At 33.0% G+C, this 19,622-nt stretch overlaps 1 protein-coding gene across 19 annotated transcripts in view; it reads left to right on the forward strand.

Moving 5' to 3' along the window:
• Positions 1–19,622, forward strand: part of Cdh18 (cadherin 18) — a 904,392-nt gene that overhangs the window by 239,488 nt on the left and 645,282 nt on the right. The window contains exon 1 of one of the 19 annotated variants that reach the window (XM_031359916.1): positions 14,741–14,819. The exons of the other annotated variants lie outside the window; for them this stretch is intronic. The gene's annotated coding sequence lies outside the window, so the exon portion shown is untranslated. Of the gene's footprint in view, positions 1–14,740; positions 14,820–19,622 lie in introns of those variants that run through there. 19 annotated transcript variants of the gene reach the window in all.

Here is a 19,622-nt window from a genome sequence, read left to right on the forward strand (position 1 = left end):
AAAAAAAAAAGGAAATACAAATAACAGTGACAGTGATCCCTAGGCTAATTTTAAAGTGGTATGATTTTGACCATGAGACGTTAATAGTTAATAGTTAATAGTTAATACTACTTAAAGCAGGATGGTCTACCTGGACTGACTTGGATATTATCTAGTCTCCATGTCAGCACATTGTAATTGCAAAGTTCTGCCAGTCTGAGGACAGTATAATATATATTTGCTTGCTTGCTTAAGCTAAAATGATTTGTAGAATTATAGGAATAAGAATATAGAATTGAGGTTAATAAAATCTTTCTACCTGTGCTTAACCTATAACCTTGGGCATACTAGAAATATATGTCCAGGACAAGATGATATGATTTGTATATCTTGAAATCATGAATGTTTTTGAATCTATATACATAAATAAAATTTCTGATTTCTAGTCTGCCAATGTTGCAAAGCATCCCCATTTTGTTGTCTGACTTAGCCTTCTTGATGGATCCTCACATCCTCTCTGGAACCTGTACTTGTCTGAGACTGGCACCATGGCTTGCAGTGTTACATTGTCAAAAGACAATATTAAGAAGCTGTGGTGATTGACTTAAAATAAACACTGCAATGACTTTCAAATGCACCAAACTCTCCCATCTCAGAACAAATCTAAATATCTGTGAAATGATCCATGGCTTTTGACATTTTGTTCACTCAACCTATAGTACTATTTTCTAGTTTGATCCTCTATTTCTCTCCAACTTGTTTTTTCTCTAGGGAGGCAGAGATGTCCTGATGTTTTACATTCATGCAAGAATCTCTCTCTGCTCCTTCAGAATCCATCCTTTCTCACATTCTTTCACTTAGGATCATTGAATCATTTTTCATATGACACTATTATTAGTTTTGGGGCCATTTGTACAGTAATTCAAGAGATAGAACAGGCTATAGCTTCCACTGTACATCATTTGTAGTGCCCAACACCATGTGTACTAAATAATAGGCTATCAGGGGCACCTGATTAATTAATTAATTTCTTTTTCTCTTTTCTTTTTTCTTTTTTTCTTTTTTTTTTTTTTTTTTTTTTACATTCTAGAAACTTTTACAGTCAAGTAAGAGAGTGTTCATTCAATCTGAGTTCTTTGAAGTTTATGTCTTTCCAGAATGCTTGATATCTTAATTATCAGGGATGAGGTACTTCATTTCCTTAAATGACTAACTTGAAAGACAGATGATCAGTCACTGCTTCGAGACCTTGTGCATAGTCACTAAGGCTTGCTTTCACAGCTTAATCTTCATAGTTCTATCAGCCATTTAAGTTATCATCATTTTACTGAAATGTTTGATAGAATATTGAAGAATATTCTATTTTTCAATATTAAATAACCTTTGTAAAATAGAATATTCTATTTTCCTATATTAAATAACCCTTGTATGAATATTTTAATTTTTAAAATATGGCAACTAACATTTGACTCCTATTGAACTGAGTTATGACTCGTTTGTATAATAGTTTAAAATTATTACAAAGTAGAATATTTCTTTACATAGGAACATCTTTATACCAGGGAAACTGTACAAAAGAGTTATTATAGCTCAGATTAATAAAAACTAATAGATGAATGCATTAAGCTGGCAAAATAGATGCTTTAGACTAACTAATCATAATAAAGGCATTATAGACAATGCTCAAAGATAGTAATCTCCATGCCATTTTTTCACAATAAATTTCAAGTCTTTGATTGAAAATAAAATTAATTCTTGAGGTGAGTTTTATAGTTATCAGTTTTTTCTTCCTATAGATTTTTGGAGGTAGTTCAGTCAGAAAAGTACTGTCTATGTAAGGAATAAAATATTTGTTCAATACCCACAAAACATGTAAAATAAACATATTCTGGGTACAATCATACACACTGATGATTAGAAAAGTTGGGAGACAGAAACATACCCAACTACTTAGTGAGCTCTAGGCCACTTAGAAATATTATAGGAAGACAAAACAAAACAAAACAAAACATGAACATTAGTAGTACCTGAGAGAGGACACACGCAGGGTTCCTATGATCTCCATATTCATGTCTTCCGTTTGGGCATGAATATCTGCACACATATACACATTGTTTTGCTTTCAAGAATAGTGTCAGACATGTTTGTGCTGCAGTAATGCATTCCTACCATATAAAACTAAGTTTTTTTCCTCACATTTTCTAATTTGTTTTTTTGAGAATAATACTTTGTCCTTGATTATACCAAATAATATTCTAAGAAGTAGTTCAGTACCAGTCTTTTCCTTCAAGAGAAACATTAAAATTAGTGGAGCAAGAAGCACATAGTTTATGGAGCCTCAGAACAGAGCCTTCAGTATTTTCGAGTCTCCAGTGAGAGTATTGTTTGTTTTTATGGTAGGAAAGTGTTGTCTGAACAAGCAGATTTCTTGTTCAGTTGGAAAAGATGTGAGACAAATTAGAGCCATGGTCCTATGTTTAGAACAACTTTGAAATAATCAGTATTGGACAAGTTCAAATTCAGGAGTCAGACTCGTGAATTTGGAAGAAATCTGTTAACCCTCCTGGCAACACTACATATTTTCATGTTTTAAACTGTCTGTATATCAGTTTCCTCATATTTAATCATGACTTTTCTCAGAGGAATTTTTTAAACATTAAAGAAATCTGTAAGATTCTACACTAACTGTAGTAATCACTTGAATGTAGTGAAATATAACCAATCTCTTTAAATGCTGCCCTGTTTTGTAGTAACATTCAACTTCTTTGTCAAAATTGGCCAAAATTGTGCCAGGTATAACATGAGATAAGGAGACTCTTCAAAATTAAATGGTTTGATACCCACCTCTGTCAGATGACTATAATCACTCGAATATCACATAGTGATTAATTTAAATACTAAAATGAAAACCACCCAGGCTGGAAGGAGGATTTCATAGGTATTTTCCTTAAAAGCAAAGGGATACAAATTTTAATTTCTATCACCAAGTAAAATACCAAGCAATATAGTTGTTGCCTCTATTTCCAATGTGGAGTAAAGATACAGGACGATTCTTTGGCAATATTCATCAAACAGCCAAGTGATATACACAAATTTCTGATTCAGTGAAAAGCTGTATCTAAGCAATAGGATGGAGAGAGATAGATGAAAATACCCAATATCTTACACACACACACACACACACACACACACACACACACACACAGATAGACAGACACACACATACACACTCCTAAATTAATAGGACTTATACACATTGTAACAGGTATGTGAACTAATATAAATAATCTGAAACTTTCCTTATTCTTATACCATAAACAATGTTAGAGACAATGGCTGTAATTGTGAAATGTATTGTGAGCACATTGTGGGTTCACAATATTTAAAATATGGTACCAAATTGTATAGTTATTAATTACATAAAAAATTAAATAAAAATTATGTTACCAAAGTATATAGTATAAACGTAACATGTTTTGTGTACTACAAATTATAAATTAGATAATTATTAGTATTACATTTGCAAACATGGATTTACTCTCTACTAACTTGGTGACAGGATGATATACTATAAATATTTAGTAAGAGATTATGAATTCTTGATCTTAGAGCATAAGCTATTGGTGTTCGGTTCAGGAAATTTTCTCCTGTGCCCATGTGCTCGAGGCTCTTCCCCACTTTGTTTTCTATTAGTTACAGTGTATCTGGTTTTATGTTGAGGTCTTTGATCCACTTGGACTTAAGCTTTGTACAAGGAGTTAGGAATGGATTTATTTGCATTCTTCTACATGCTAACCATGAGTTCAGCTAGCACCATTTGTTGAAAATACTGTCGTTTTTTTCCCACTGGATAGGTTTAGCTTCTTTGTCAAAGATCAAGTGACCATAGGTGTGTGGGTTCATTTCTAAGTCAATTCTATTCCATTGATCTACATGCCTGTCACTGTACCAATATCATGCAGTTTTTAGTCACAATTACCCTGTAGTACAGCTTGAGGTCAGGGATGTTGATTCCACCAGAAGTTCTTTTATTGTTTAGAATAGTTTTCACTAGGTTTTTGTTATTCCAGATGAATTTGAAAATGTTTTTTTCCAACTCTGTGAAAAATTGAATTGGAATTTTGATGGTGATGGCATTGAATCTGTAGATTACTTTTGGCAAGATGGCCATTTTTACTATATTAATCCTGCCAATCCATGAGCCTGGGAGATCTGTCCATCTTCTGAGATCTTTGAATTCTTTCTTCAGAGACTTGAAGTTCTTGTCATATAGATCTTTCACTTGCTTAGTTAGAGTCACTCCAAGGTATTTTATATTATTTGTGACTATTGTGAAGGGTGTTAATTTCTTTCTCAGCCTGTTTATCCTTTGTGTAGAGGAAGGCCTCTGACTTGCTTGAGTTAATTTTATATCCAGCTACTTTGCTGAATTTGTTCAGCAGGTTTAGGAGTTCTCTGGTGGAATTTTTGGGGTCACTTAAGTATACTATCATATCATCAGCAAATAGTGATAATTTGATTTCTTCCTTTCCAATTTGTATCCCTTTGATCTCCTTTTGTTGTCTAATTGCTCTGGCTAGGACTTCAAGAACAATATTGAATTGGTCAGGAGAGACTGAACAGCTGTGTCTAGTACCTGATTTTAGTGGGATTGCTTCATGTTTCTCTCCATTTAGTTTGATGTTGGCTACTGGTTTGCTTTATATTGCTTTTACTATATTTAGATATAGTCCTTGAATTCCTGATCTTTCCAAGCCTTTCATTATGAAAGGGTGTTGGATTTTGTCAAATGCTTTTTCAGCATCTAATGAGATGATCATATGATTTTTTCCTAGGGTTTAGTTTTATAGTGGATTATGTTGATGGATTTCCATATATTGAAACATCCATATAGCCCTGGGATGAAGCCTACTTGATCATGATGGATGATTGTTTTGATGTGTTCTTGGATTTGGTTTGCAAGAATTTTATTGAAATTTTTGCATCAATAATGATAAGGACAATTGGTCTGAAGTTTTCTTCCTTTGTGAGGTCTTTGTGTCATTTAGGTATCAGAGTAATTGTGGCTTTATAGAAATAATTTGGTAGAGTACCTTCTCTTTCTATTTTGTGGAATCATTTGAGGAGTATTAGGTCTTCTTTGAAGGCCTGATAAAACTCTGCACTAAACCCATCTATCTGGTCCTAGGCTTTTTTTGGTTTGGAGACTATTACTGACTATTTCTGTTTCATTAGGGGATATGGGACATTTTAGATAATTTATCTGATCTTGATTTAACTTTGTTATCTGGTAGTAAAGAAAATGGGGAAGAGCCTCGAGCTCATGGGCACAAGGGAAAATTTCCCAAAGAGAACACCAATAGCTTATGCTCTAAGAACAAGAATTGACAAATGGCATCTCATAAAATTGCAAGCTTCTGTAAGGCAAAAGACACTATCAATCAGACAAAACTGCAACCAACAGATTGGGAAAAGATCTTTACCAATCCTATATCTGATAAAGGGCTAATATCCAATATATAAAAAGAACTCAAGAAGTTAGACACCAGAGAACCAAATAACCTTATTAAAAATGGGGCACAGAGCTAAACAAAGAATTCTCAACTGAAGAATACCGAATGGCTGAGAAGCACCCAAAGAAATGTTCAACATCCTTAGTCCTCAGGGAAATGCAAACCAAAACAACCCTGAGATTCAACCTCACACCAGATCAAAATTACAGGTGACAGTAGATGATGGCAAGGTTGTAGGGAAGGAGGAACACTCCTTCATTCCTAGTGGGATTGCAACCTGGTACAACCACTGTAGAAATCATTTGGGGATTCCTCAGGAAAATGGACATAGTACTACCTGAAGACCCAGCTATAATACTCCTGGGCATATACCCAGAAGATGCTCCAAAATGTAATAAGGACACATGCTGCACTATGTTCATAACAGCCTTATTTACAGTAGCCAGAATCTGGAAACAACCCAGATGTCCTGCAACAGAAGAATGGATACATTTACACAATGGAGTACAACTCAGCTATTAAAAACAATGATTTATGAAATTCTTAGGGAAATGGATGGATCTGGCTATCATCCTGGCTGAGGTAACCCAATCAAAAAAGAACACACACAGTATTCACTCACTGATAAGTGGATATTAGCCCAGAAGCTCAGATTACCCAAGAAACAAGCCACAAGCCACAAGAAACTCAAGAAGAAGGAAGACCAAAGTGTGGATACATCAATCCTTCTTAGAAAGGGGAACAAAAATCTCCTGGAAGACATAGTGTGGAGCAGAGACTGAAGGAAGGAGAATCCAGAGACTGCCCCACCTGGGAATACTTCCCATATATAATCACCAAACCCAGACACTATTGTGAATGCCTTCAAGTTCTGGCTGACAGGAGCCTGATAAAGCTGTCTCCTGAGAGGCTCTGACAGTGCCTGACTAATACAGAAGTAGAGTCTCACAGCCATCCATTGGTCTGAGCACAGGGTCCCTAATAAAGGAGCTAGAGAAAGGACCCAAGGATCTGAAGGGGTTTGCAACCCCATAGGAGGAACAACAATGTAAACTAACTAGTACCCCCAGAGCTCCCAGGGACTAAACCACCAACCAAAGAATACACATGGTGGGATTTGTAGCTCCATCTGCATATGTATAGCAGAGGATGGCCTAGTCAGTCTCCTCAATGGAAGGAGAGGCACTTGGTCCTGTGAAGGCTCTATGCCCCAGTGTAGGGAAATGCCAGGGCCAGTAAGCAGGAGAGGGTAGGTTGGTAAGCATGTGGAGTGGGGAGGGAATAGTTTTTTTTTTTTTCCAAGAGGGGAAACCAGGGAAGGGGATGTCATTTGAAATGTAAAAAATGTAAATATATAATAAAAAAGAGATTATGAATTTTGTGGCATTACAAACAAGAAATTTGTAAACATTACTTTCCCTTGTCAAGCATGACAGTAACTGTAGAGAACAAAATTCACTTTTATTTCAGTCTAAGGTTATAAAGTACTTTGTTGTTGTTGTTTTATTGACACTGTTCTTGCTTCTCTGAAATTAATGGGCACTATTCCATGAATGTTTATTTTCTCAAATATTGGTAAATACCTAAGACTTTTTCTCAATATCTTCACTTAATTGATAACAATATGTTTTTTTTAACATTGTTTTGTTTAGTTCATTTTTTTAAAATTTTTATTTATTTATTTTTTGTTTTGTTTTGTTTGGAGTCAGGGTTTCTCTCTATAGTCCTGGCTGTCCTGGAAAAAACTCTATACACCAGGCTGGCTTCAAACTCAGAAATCAGATTGCCTAAGTCTCTTAACTGGTATTTAAAGGCATGAGACACCACTGCCTAGCTGATAATATTTAAAAGGGTTTTAAAATCAGTTTTCCTTTCATTCATTTTTTGTCATGTATTGTCTTATTTCCAATTAAAAATCACATTTATTTCCATTATGAAATTGTTATTTTATCTGTCTCCTAAATCTGAAAATCCACGGTGTTACAATATGATACTCACTAATACTTTATGAGCTTGCTTCTTTAGTAAGAATGATCATATATTATTATATATTATTATTTTATATATAATTATTAATTAGCATGGGGTATATATCACTGTATGCTTCTGTCATGTGCATTCTTCAAATAATTAAAAAAAACTCCTGTGAGGACATCAGCATGGGGATTATTTTATTCTTTCCAAATTTATTCATTATAAGAAATTGCTATTAGTAAAATTACATGAATATTCATATACATGGAATTTAATTTCAATATTAGTATCTTCATATTAAATTATATACAATATTCAAACAGAAATTATAATCCTCAGGTTACAATACACCAATTTCCTCCAACTGTTTTGCTATAAGATGCTTTATTCAAAAATTGTATCTGGTTGGTGAGGTGGCTCAGCAATTAGAAGCACTGACTGCTGTTCCAAGAGTCCTGAGTTCAATTCCTAACAACCATATGGTAGCTTACAACCATCTGTAATGAGATCTGATGCCCTCTTCTGGTGTTTTGGAAGACCGCTACAGATACCTATATACATTAAATAAATAAATAAATAAATAAATAAACTTAAAAGAATATTCTGTCAAATAGTATATAATGTATAATTAGGTAGACATATAATGTTATAACTGTAAAAATATTTAAACAAAATTTTGTCTTCCTATTTCATTTTTAAAGATTGTTATACTAATTACAAACTATGTTTCACAGATATTTAAGACAAGTCATACATGAAAGGCATTAACATAATCACAAGATGCAAAATGAAATAATGTGACATTAATATTTTTTCTAAAGAAATCAAATAGTATATTCTTCATTTTGGTAGAATAAATTATGTGGCAATTTCTTTTATTTTATTTTCCCTTTTAATATTTACCATAAAATTTAGTTGAAATTGAGGAATTTATTACTTTCTTGAGTTTATTTGATTATTTTGAGACAGTATCTCACTATGTAGCTCTGCCTGTCCTTTAACTCGGTATGAAGACCAGGATGGCTTTAAATGCACAGAGTTTTGCCTGTGTCTACCTAGTAAGTTTTGGGAATAAGGAATACACTACTTTGCCAGGGCAGGAACCTATTACTTAATGGGCATATTTTTATGTATGAAAATATCAAACCAAACATCTATAAAAAAAGAAACAGCTTGTATTTGAGAGGCCTAGTGCTGGATTAATATATAGTATTTCTTTTCTGTCATCAGCTAACAGGAACTACTATTTCAGCTTGGAGACTGTGCTTTACAAGGAAATGGAAAACTACTTGATAATAATCTTTTATGATATATTGATTGCAAAATTGAATAATTTTTAAATTCAGTAGTTGTTTTTGTTAAATATGCACATTACCAATGTGCATTCAAGTACTACCTTAATAATAAAGTTTGTATAATGTTCTATGTACAAACATGCATAAAAACTTACTCAATATTCTATGTGCTTTCCTTCAAATTTACTGATAGACCCTAAGTCTAAAAGTACATATAAATTTACCATATATATTCATGATTTATTTATTGCAAAATATTTGAAGTCATTTATTAAAGGGATACATAAAAATGGTTCAATGAATTGAATATACGTCAGTTTCCTATAAGTCAGCCAACAGTATACCAGTACATTTTTACTTATGATTATTTAAAGCTTGGATATTTCTAGTGTGTTTTGTATGTTGGTTAAGTAGGAAATCCTTCAGTAAAAACAGTTTAAACAAATATGTTATTCAAAGCCTGGTTAAGGCAAATAACATTATTGAATTTCAGCTTTATTTAATATAAGTAGTATAAATAAGTAGCTGTTTCAAATCTCATTGATAATAAATTGGATTGTATGGCCTTGAATAATTCTTCCCTAAAATATTACACTTTGACTTTTTTATGCACTCTTTTGAAATGTAGAGTTCACTTGAAGGCTTTAAAAAATTTCTACATAAAGGCAAGTGAGAGCGAGACTTAACCACAGAGGTAAATCCAAATAAGCCACAAAGGCTGGAAAAATCAGTCCGGCCAAGGGAGTGATGTGAACTTAAGAATTTTCCCCATTGAAAAATAAACAAAAAACAAAGACAATTTAGGATCAATGGAGCCAGGTTAAATTGGCTTGGACCATTTTCCACTGGAGACCATTACAGAGGAAAATCAAAGCTGGATGTTGGGATGGTTTATACTTAATTATTTCTTCTTTCTGGAAACCGAACACTATTTCTCTTAGCTCTTTTTGATATTGACAAAGTGTGTTTTAAAATATCCCACTCTTCTTAATATGATTCCTCATAAGAAACAATAAATTGAAGTAAATCCCATTATTGCGGTTCACAAGCTCTGTCTAGACTGCATTTTTTATACAGTCTGATGTTGATTTTATTGTTGTTGTTGTTGTTTTCTTCACAAATTTTGAAATATTTGTTCTATATTTACTGCCTGGCTGCCGTGATTTTCTCTTGATGATGCCTTGGCCTTTGTGTTGCTCTATTCAATGATGGTTTTGGTTCTTATGTTTTCTAAACTGTGTCTAATCTTCCTATGTTTGGTTCCTCATCACCACTTTCAAGATTCTACTTCATCCTCTCTCTCATTTTAACAGTCAGAACCAGTTCAGCCTTGGCTTCAGACAGTTGATCCCTTTGAGAATGTTACATTGCTATGAAATCAATCAGCTAGCCGTCATTAGTTAATAGCTTTCAAATTAATATTATCAAGCCAGAAATTACCCAATAATCATTAACCATTGTTCATCATTTCCTGAATAATTGTAAAGTGAACATTCTCAGGACTGAATATGTCTAGTTCATGGATACAATTTCTCCTATATTCACTGAATTACTTAAAAATGAATATGTACTGATGAAAGCTATATTTCATTTATCCATACCAACATCGTCATATTTGGTGCATCCTTTTTTTTTTTTCATAGTCGTGAGATTTTATTATAGAAAAGAGAAAAGAGGGAGAAGGAGGAGAGGAGAAGAGAGAGGGCAAGAGAGGAAGAGAGAAAAAGAGGAAGTGCGGTGCATCCTTTTTTTTGTCACCTTAATATTTTCAAAGTTGGATCTTGTGTGTCTAATCTTGTTCTTATAATCCTTTCCACATTCTGTTCACACTATTATAGTCTACCACATGTCCAGTTTGCTTTAAAATTTCCAGTGTTTCCTTCCTCACTACAGAATCAAGTACAATCTCATAAATACCATGGTTTGATGAACTCTAGTGAACCTACTCCACACTCCCAAACTATTTATTCTACCTTAAACATAAGATACACTACAAAGAGAAAGAAGTGTATTTCCTATCTATTTAGATAAGGATATCATTTAGAAAAGAGTCTGCAGAAATGCCTACATTGACAACAACAAAAAAAAATCAGTGGATAAAGAAATGTAGTATGTCATGCAGATATATTCATCAATATAAGATAGTACGTTGCTTGTAAGAAAATGAAAGACCGGACATCACCATTTTCAATTTAAGTAATCAAAACTCAGAAAAACACATACTATATGAAGTATGTGCTATACAAAACCTCAATTTAAAGAATACATACACACACACACAAAGCACACACATGTATTTGTACAATTATATGTTTCTATATGTGATTTCCTTTTATTGTCAGGTCCCTGGTGAATCTGTAGACTGCATGATTTCTAATTTTGGCTCCCCTCTTTGATATATTTACTAGTATTACAATGAATTCATGTCTGAGTATTGTTTTAAAACACAATAATTTTATATTTACTTCACAAATTAAGTGTCTGAGACATTTAGACATGAATACTTTGGTTATGCTGTTCATATGTTAGTGTCCTGCACATGACCTGAAACTATAAAGATGAACTATTGTTTTCTAGAAAGAAAATCGGGCAGATGAGAGACTCTGAATAGCAATATGAAAAAAGTACAGTGATGCCTGTGCATGAATTCGTAATTTTTTTGTTTAGTGTGATAAATTAACAAAAAATTATGTGTTATGTTTATAATTTTCCAATTTTAAAATTGCATTCATATATTCCAAAATTTTCATAGGTAGAGTAATATTCTTTTTTAAAAGAACTGATAATTAGATTATGAAAACCCAAATAACTACTTTCATATGAGTTCTACCTATTTTTATCAATTTATTGCAAATTTAGCTCTGCTGTTTTGACATTGAAATATTTTTGTTTGTTTTGATGGTAGGATGAGTGGATTCACATACCACAGTGGACACTAGTTCCCTTGTGACTTGCTCCCCTCATTTAAGTGGACATTAGGGTTGTGCCATAGGGATGTGTGGCCACACATGATTTCTATGTGCATACTAGTGAGTTGTACACAGGTCCCTGTGCTTTCTTCTCAAGTCTACTTGCACACCAAGCCTTCTCATCCCACTCTTGTGCCTTTTCCAACTGTTAGGACTACACTGAATCTATAAATGTAATACAAATATAAAGGTTAATCTATACTGTTCACAGCTCGTAGTCTACTACTGTTGCAACATCTTTAAATATGAACAATTTTAAATAGATTTAAAGTCTATGTTCTTCTGTGATCTCATTTGATTTCAATAAAAATAGATTTAATGAGGTAGGGATTTTAGGCTTATTTCAAATGTTGAACATGAGGCCCAGAGATATAACATTTATTTTATTGAGTTGCTGTCATTAAGAAAACTCATTGTTGCTGGAACCTGCTGTAACTGGCTGTCTGATCAATAGCATCTCAGAAAAAGGGTATGAACACCCAATGTTATTGTTTCATAGGCTACTGAGGATACCACTTGTATCTGCAACTAATATTGATTTATACCCAAACCTCTTTAATTCCTACTTTGACTAGATTTCTTACTAATTGTATGTGTTTTGACAATAGCTTAACATATCATAATTAAGTAAAAGTCATTAGTCCAAAATTACTACTTTTTAAGTAAAAATGAAATTCTCATTAAATTTAAGTGAATTAGTATACACTGAGCAGTACTTGAACATCTATACATCAAATCCTATATTTGATATGTTTTACAGTTACAGTTCTAAATAGACTCTACGAAAAATAAGTTAGTGTGAAAAAGAAGTGTTTCTTCACATCATTCATTAGATAAAAATTAGTGAAAACCCAAGAGGATGCTCAAGAATCATGTAAAGACAAAAGAATTCTGGTTTTTGACTAGAAATAGTGTCAAGATTTTAAAAATGTGACTAATTCAAAATGAACAATTAATGAGCATAGAATTTAATTTATGAAGAATAAAATTTAGATATAGAAATGTGAATTATTTTTCTTTAGTATGTCTCAAAAGAAGGTGTTCCTATTAACCTTCCTATCTTGCCTGTTGGATACCTTCCAATACTATTCACAAATAGGGATCTTTCTCATTGCCCAACCATAAAGCTCTCCTTACCTTGATCCTTGGCCATTTGATCTTTTATATATCCTCTAGTTACTATAGTAAGTCTTGTGCTCAAGGAGAGAAAGTGGAAGGTATGTAAAATAAATTAAATACATATTTTGAATTCCCTGAAATGAATATACACATTAGTCTTTTGAATACAAATCTGAATCTAATGTATATATATTTCTGTGTTGTTTATGTGTATATATGGTGCAGCATGTATAAGTGCTTCTCTGTGTTTCTTATATCTGTGAATAACATAAAGAGAACCAGAAATTATAATTTACACTACACAGAGAACTTTCTAAATTTAATAGCCAAAGCAAATAACATGTTAACATAGGCAATATGTGTAAATAGGCATTTAGCAACAGAAGAGATGGAAATTTCTAACTGGCATATTAAATGGTGCTAATAATTACTGATCTATCTAGGAACTAAGGTCAAATCCACAAGAAGAGCCCATTTCACACTAGCAAGAATAACCGTAAAGAGGATGGATGAAGATAGCAAATGAAAGGAGCCCTGTGGCACTGTTGTAGATATTAATTAGTATATTCATTAAGGAAAATTGTTTACTAGTTCCTAAATTTTAAGAATATATATATATATATATATATACATATATATATATATTTCATGAGATCCAACAATTTTATTCCATTACATTCATCCCAGTGAAGTAAAATTACAAAGCATATGAAAATAGGCAACTAATGATCTCTGCATTAATATTCACAATAGCCAGGAAAATGAAATATCATGCACATCTGTCCAAGATGAAGGAATAAAGAAAATGTGATACACATACAGAACCATCTCCAATGTATTCCTGAAAATCAATGAAATTTCTAGATAACATAGATTGAAATACAGACAAGAATGCTTTGTGAGTTGTCTCAGACACTAAATGGCAGATATTCCAGGATTTCATATGTAAAATTAAAAAGAAAATGAATCTACAAAAGCTGAAGCTAGAATTGTTATTACTATTAATTTGAGAAAGCAATTGAGACAAAGAACCTAAAGAAGGTTGACTCCTGAGACTCAAGTTGAATGTAGATACAAGCATGAAGGTTTAGTGTGCTAGTGGGCAACATCATGAAACCTATATGAAACTATGTTTTAAATATATTTGACTTGATACAAATAGAGAACACATAGAAACACACAGCAAATGATACACCTTGTTGATATAAATAATTCTGTTTTTTGCATCATTTATGAAAACTTTAAAACATAATACAATTTTAACTTACTGTAGAAATAAATGATTTATTAAAAAAAGTTATTCCTTTTGTTCACATATGCACTTCATGAAGGTGTCTTGATTTACCTTCTTATATCCCAGGAAATTAGAGATGAGTGATGCTAGATGTAGCCTGACCTACAAATGCTCTAATCAGCAGAAGTTAAAAGAAGCAGAATGTTCACTTCACACGTAGGTTGTATTGCTAGTCACATTTGTTATGCCATACGTAAGAAGAAAATATTTGTATTTACTGTTGGAATTTGATCACAAATCAAAGTGCTTTCCCAGGTTTGCAGCTGGCACACTTAACTCTGAGAGACATATTCACACCCTTCATGAATGATTTCTGTTACAGTCAAATATTTCAGTTGACTGTGAGGAAGTGGCTCAGAGAGAGCCTGACTGCGGATGGCAACTCCATTCTTTTTATATTGCAAAGTATATACCTTCAGTAAGAGAATCGATGCCTTTGCTTTCTATGTAGGTTTCATGTCATCTTATCCACGATGACAGAAAAAAAAATAGGATCCCAGAATATCTGCAGTAAATTCTGCTGAATGCTAACAGCGGGCTCAGATGCGTTTCATTTCTGACCTTGTGCAAGGCTTTTTTGCTTATGCAATGCTTTATATATCAAATATACAAACTGCCGCGAAAGCTTTGGCTGCTTGCATATGGATATATTTCAGAAAACAAATGTGTTGTTCAGGTCAGTTACATCAAAACCATTTTTCTTCCTTTTATTCCATGGCATGAGATTGCATGATATATTTTATTGCATTTTAATGACATACAGAGAAGTCACACAGTGATTTGTTTCATGTGAATGCTTGTTGGTCTACAACGGTAAGGAAAATTCAATCTAACTCTCAAATCAGCTGATATTTTCAAAGGATTTATAGATTATGGGACATTATTTATAACTTTAATCGACTCTTCACAATTCAGTGTATGTGTTTGTGTATGTGTTTGTGTGTGTGTGTGTGTGTGTGTGTCTTTGCATGCCTATTCTGTCTTGTTTGCTATACTGTGTGAGTTGAAAACAGAATAAAAAAAGCAGAAATTCTAAAGCTGCAAGGTTTTCCTGTATACACACCATTTTGATATTTATATTATTCTTAATCAGGAAAAATATGGAAACCAAAAAGATGCAGAAAATATTTAGGTTTAAATCTTACTATAAAACCAATAGTAATGAAAAATCTGGACTGGACTGTATGTATGTGACATATGGCATCACTATATCTTTAAATGTACCGAATTTATCTAACTTTTAAAGTGCATGACTTATGATCATAATAACTGATCTATTAAATCAGTTATTAATTATTTCTGACCCGGGTATAGCAAATGAAACATATTTACTTTATTTTTTAAGAATTATTCTGTAGTAGGGTTAGTAAATTTCATAAAAATAAAAATTTATACCTCTAACTTACTTCTTTATTTCAAGTGGTATTGATCAGCCAGGGCACACAAACAGAATTCATGCACAAAAATCTAATGCGAATTTTTAAAACAGAAAATGAGCTGAGTAGAAATGGGGGGGTCATGTACATATATAATATAATGATGAGTTGTTTTTGTTTTTATTTTTGTTTTTGATCGTTTCGTTCTGAGAGAAGCAAACCCATTTGCATGCAATAATAAATGTACTAAAATCAGTAATTTCTAGGAAATTATAAAGGATTAAAAGTGAGCAGGATATTCTGCTATGATGCAGGGGAATGTTTTTTATTTCATTCAATCATTGATTTCATTGCCTAGCTTCCACAAAGTCTGCTCAAGAGATGTACAATCCCCTCTTAAGGGCTTCAGTGAACTGGATCACAAACTTGGTCACCAGGGATAAAGATGGTAAAGAATTCCTGCTCCAGCTGTCTGCTGAGTCACCCTCTGCCTTAGATCTTAAGGCAGTTACCAGTCTTTGGAAGAGAATGCCATTGATCAGAACAATTATGTTAACACTGGACTCTTTAATCAAAGGATAATTTGTACCATGACTTGGGACATTTTATATTCATATAGTCACAGAAAATATGGCCAAACTGTAAAGGTTATATTTTATCTGTCAGTTAATTCAATTTTAATTACATATAATTCTTTAATTAAAATATGTACTATGATAATTCTATATAAAATGATTTTTGTTATACAAGTAAATGCAATACATATTTAAACATATTTAAAATTGACATTAGGAAGGAGAGAGGGCTAGGCCACTAAAATCCAAGCTTCCTAATCAAAATAAATGAATGGTATTTATAATGTTGCTATTATAAAGAGTAGCTAATGTACATCTCATTAGAAACTAGATGACAATAATGAATTGCATTGAGCTAAGTTCTGAGATGTTATGCTTCCTTTAATACAGTAGTTACCTAGTTCTATTATTTTAAGTTAAAAGTGTGTTAATTAAATATAGGATATCACAATGACACTCATTTACATCTTCTATTATATTCCTTCCAGACTTTTCCACACCACTCTTCCTTAAAATTTCCCTTTTCTTATCTGCAAGTTTATCAAAGATATGTTTGTAATTATGGGTTTAGAACTATTGTTTCGAGTCTGGGAGACTCATTAATGGGCAAGTAACAAAACACAGGGATTTTCTTCATCTATAATCTATCAAGAGTTTCCAGTTTAGTATTAAAAGGTACTGCACTATGAACTCTCTTCCCCAACACTTGACTAATTGCTGACAGGCCCAGTGTATTCTAGCCACAGCACAAGTAATTGCAGAAATTATAAGTTCTTTATTGCAATGTTTGTTCTGCCTAGGGCATAGCTTTTCCTGTTACTTCTTCCTAAAGGGACCAGTATTCAAAAGACACCCCAAGAACAAGTTCTCAGCACAAAATGGATTTATTTGTCCAAGAAGGACAATTGGCAGGGAAAATGAGACAAAGTTAGGAGATAGAGAACTAAGGTAAAGGAGAAAGCAATAAGGAAGGGGGACAAGGGATATTTGCCCCAGAAGGGCAAAGGACTTGCTCTGAATAGAGAAGAGGAAAACATAGCCCATAGGTAAATGGCAATTCAGAAATCCACAAGGTAAAACTTCATGTTAGAATGAGTTGATTTGTTTTGATTGGGTATGTTATTTGTGACAGCAAAAAGGGTTTTTGTTTTGTTTTGGTTTGGTTTTTGTTTTTGGTTTTTGGTTTTTTTATTGCTGGATATCGCCACTGTGATAGCTGGACATTGCTGGTCAGTTTCATGAAGAGAAAGTGGCCAAATAAGGGGATATGCATGGTGGCTAGCTTTAGGAATATAATCTAATGATTTTTGGCAAGGCAGAGAGGATGGGAAAGAAGGCAAAGATGAATGGCAAAGTCTGCCACACCCAGGTTTGCCAGGCTCAGACTGGCTAGGGTCCTTTTACTGCCTATCTTCCAGCTCTTACATACTTCTTGCGTGTTTCTGTCCAATGGTTAAGAGTGTGCTATATATATTGTGTTTAGCTCACGACATCAACAGTCATACAATCATGCATTCTCATCATTTTAGGGCAACTTTTAGTGTCTGAGTTCAGTGCTATTCATAGGAAAGTGTGGCCACTCTGATTTCATCGAGAGCAGTACTTGCTATGGGTATAAATATACTTATTTAGAAGGGAAATTGATCTACATCTGTTTAGATAAAATTCAAGAAATTTTCTTGCTACATTAACAAATAAATTAATGAGATCATGTAATAATATAAATTATCCAGTCATAAAATAGCTACTTATTTTTACATTAAGTGATCATTTTTCTTGAAATAAAAACAAATGCCATTTCTTTGTTGATTTAAACAAAATTATTTGAAAATGAGAAAATTGAGATAAACATAGAAGGTATTATACAACATATAGAAAACATATTGCAGTTTTATATACATATGTATGTATATGTGTGTGTATGTACATATATATGTATGTGTATATATATGTAGAACAATAACTCAGAACATCTATATGGAAAAAACTCCCAAATATTCTACTAGTATTGAGGAATACATTGTACATTATGAGAAACAATATCATCCTATTTGATGTATATTGTTGAGTTAAGTTATTTTTCCAGTATAAAATAAAAAATATCATTTATGCATTTTATAAATTTTTACTGTCTTCTTGTATTGATTTTCTTTTTTATCTGGGATTTATGATTACCTGTTCTTAATAATTCAAAGAGAATAATTAAGTAGTCACTTTTCACATGGATATAGCCATTAATTTAGAAAAATCTCTATAGCTCAGGGTGACCCCAAACTTGGAAACATCACATCTTATCCTCCAGAAAGCCATGATTACAGATATAGTCTACCATGTCTGCCATTGTTTTAAACTACATTTTTATAACACAATATAAAACACAATGATATTATCAGCTAGCTCTATTTTAGTAACAACTTTATGACTCAAAATGTTCTAAAAAGCAAGCAAACAAAGCCAAAAGCATAATAACAAAAACCTACAAACAATGAAAAATGAAGAGTAATTAATTGATACCCCTGCATATATTCATTTGTAGATATTTTATTAGATTTGGTTCTTACAGTCAAACTTACAGTTTATATTATTTTGTATATTTCCCCCTCTCAAAATCCTTCCTCCATGCCCTCTTCCCTTCTTCTCTGAAGTCTTCCAGATAAGGCAGCCCAGCTTGAAGAGCAAATCCCACATACAGACAACACCTTTTGGGGTTCCATATCTCCAGTATCATTAGTCACATCTAAGGTCACCCCCCATTGATTCTTGGGTACTTTCCTTACCCCAGGACTCTGTCACATCTTGGAGAAAATTCTCTACCTCCTCACTACCATCAGTTGTAGATTCCCAGCATTTTCATGGCCTTCTAGCCATGTCTACTGTTGTTCCCCATACCTGATCCTAAATACCCACATTCCCCTCCCTGCCTTCTCTCCCTTCCAGATCCTTCCCTCCAGTTTTGTCTTGTGACTATTTTTATTCCACTGTCTAAGTGAGATTTAAGCATCTTAGCTTGTGCCTCTGTTCTTGGTTAGCTCCTTTGGATATGTGGAGTGTACCATGAGTTTCCTGTATATTATAGCTGATATCAACAAGTAAGTGAGGACACCCCATGCTTGTACTTTTGGGGCTGGGTTAACTCACTTAGGATGATATTGTCAAGTTCCATTGACTTTTCTGAAAACTTTATGATGTGTTTGTATTTAATAGCTGAATAGTAATTCATTGAGTAGAGTTACCATATTTTCTGTATCCATTCTTCAGTTGAGGGACATCTAGTTTGTTTCCAGTTACTGGCTATTATGAATAATGCTGCCATGAATATAGTTGAACAAGTGTCTTTTTAGGGATATTAGAGCATCTTTTGGGTATACATCCAGGAGTGGTATACCTGGTTCTTCAGGTTGACAAGTTAATTTCTGAAGTGGTATTAAAATTTGCACTCCCATCACAAATAAGCAAGTGTTATTCTTGCTTTATATTCTTAGTAGCATTTTCTTTCTCTTGAGGTTTTTTTTTTTTTTTTTTTTTTTT

This window comes from Mastomys coucha, unplaced genomic scaffold, assembly GCF_008632895.1.
Source record: "Mastomys coucha isolate ucsf_1 unplaced genomic scaffold, UCSF_Mcou_1 pScaffold8, whole genome shotgun sequence".
Lineage (NCBI taxonomy): Eukaryota > Metazoa > Chordata > Mammalia > Rodentia > Muridae > Mastomys > Mastomys coucha.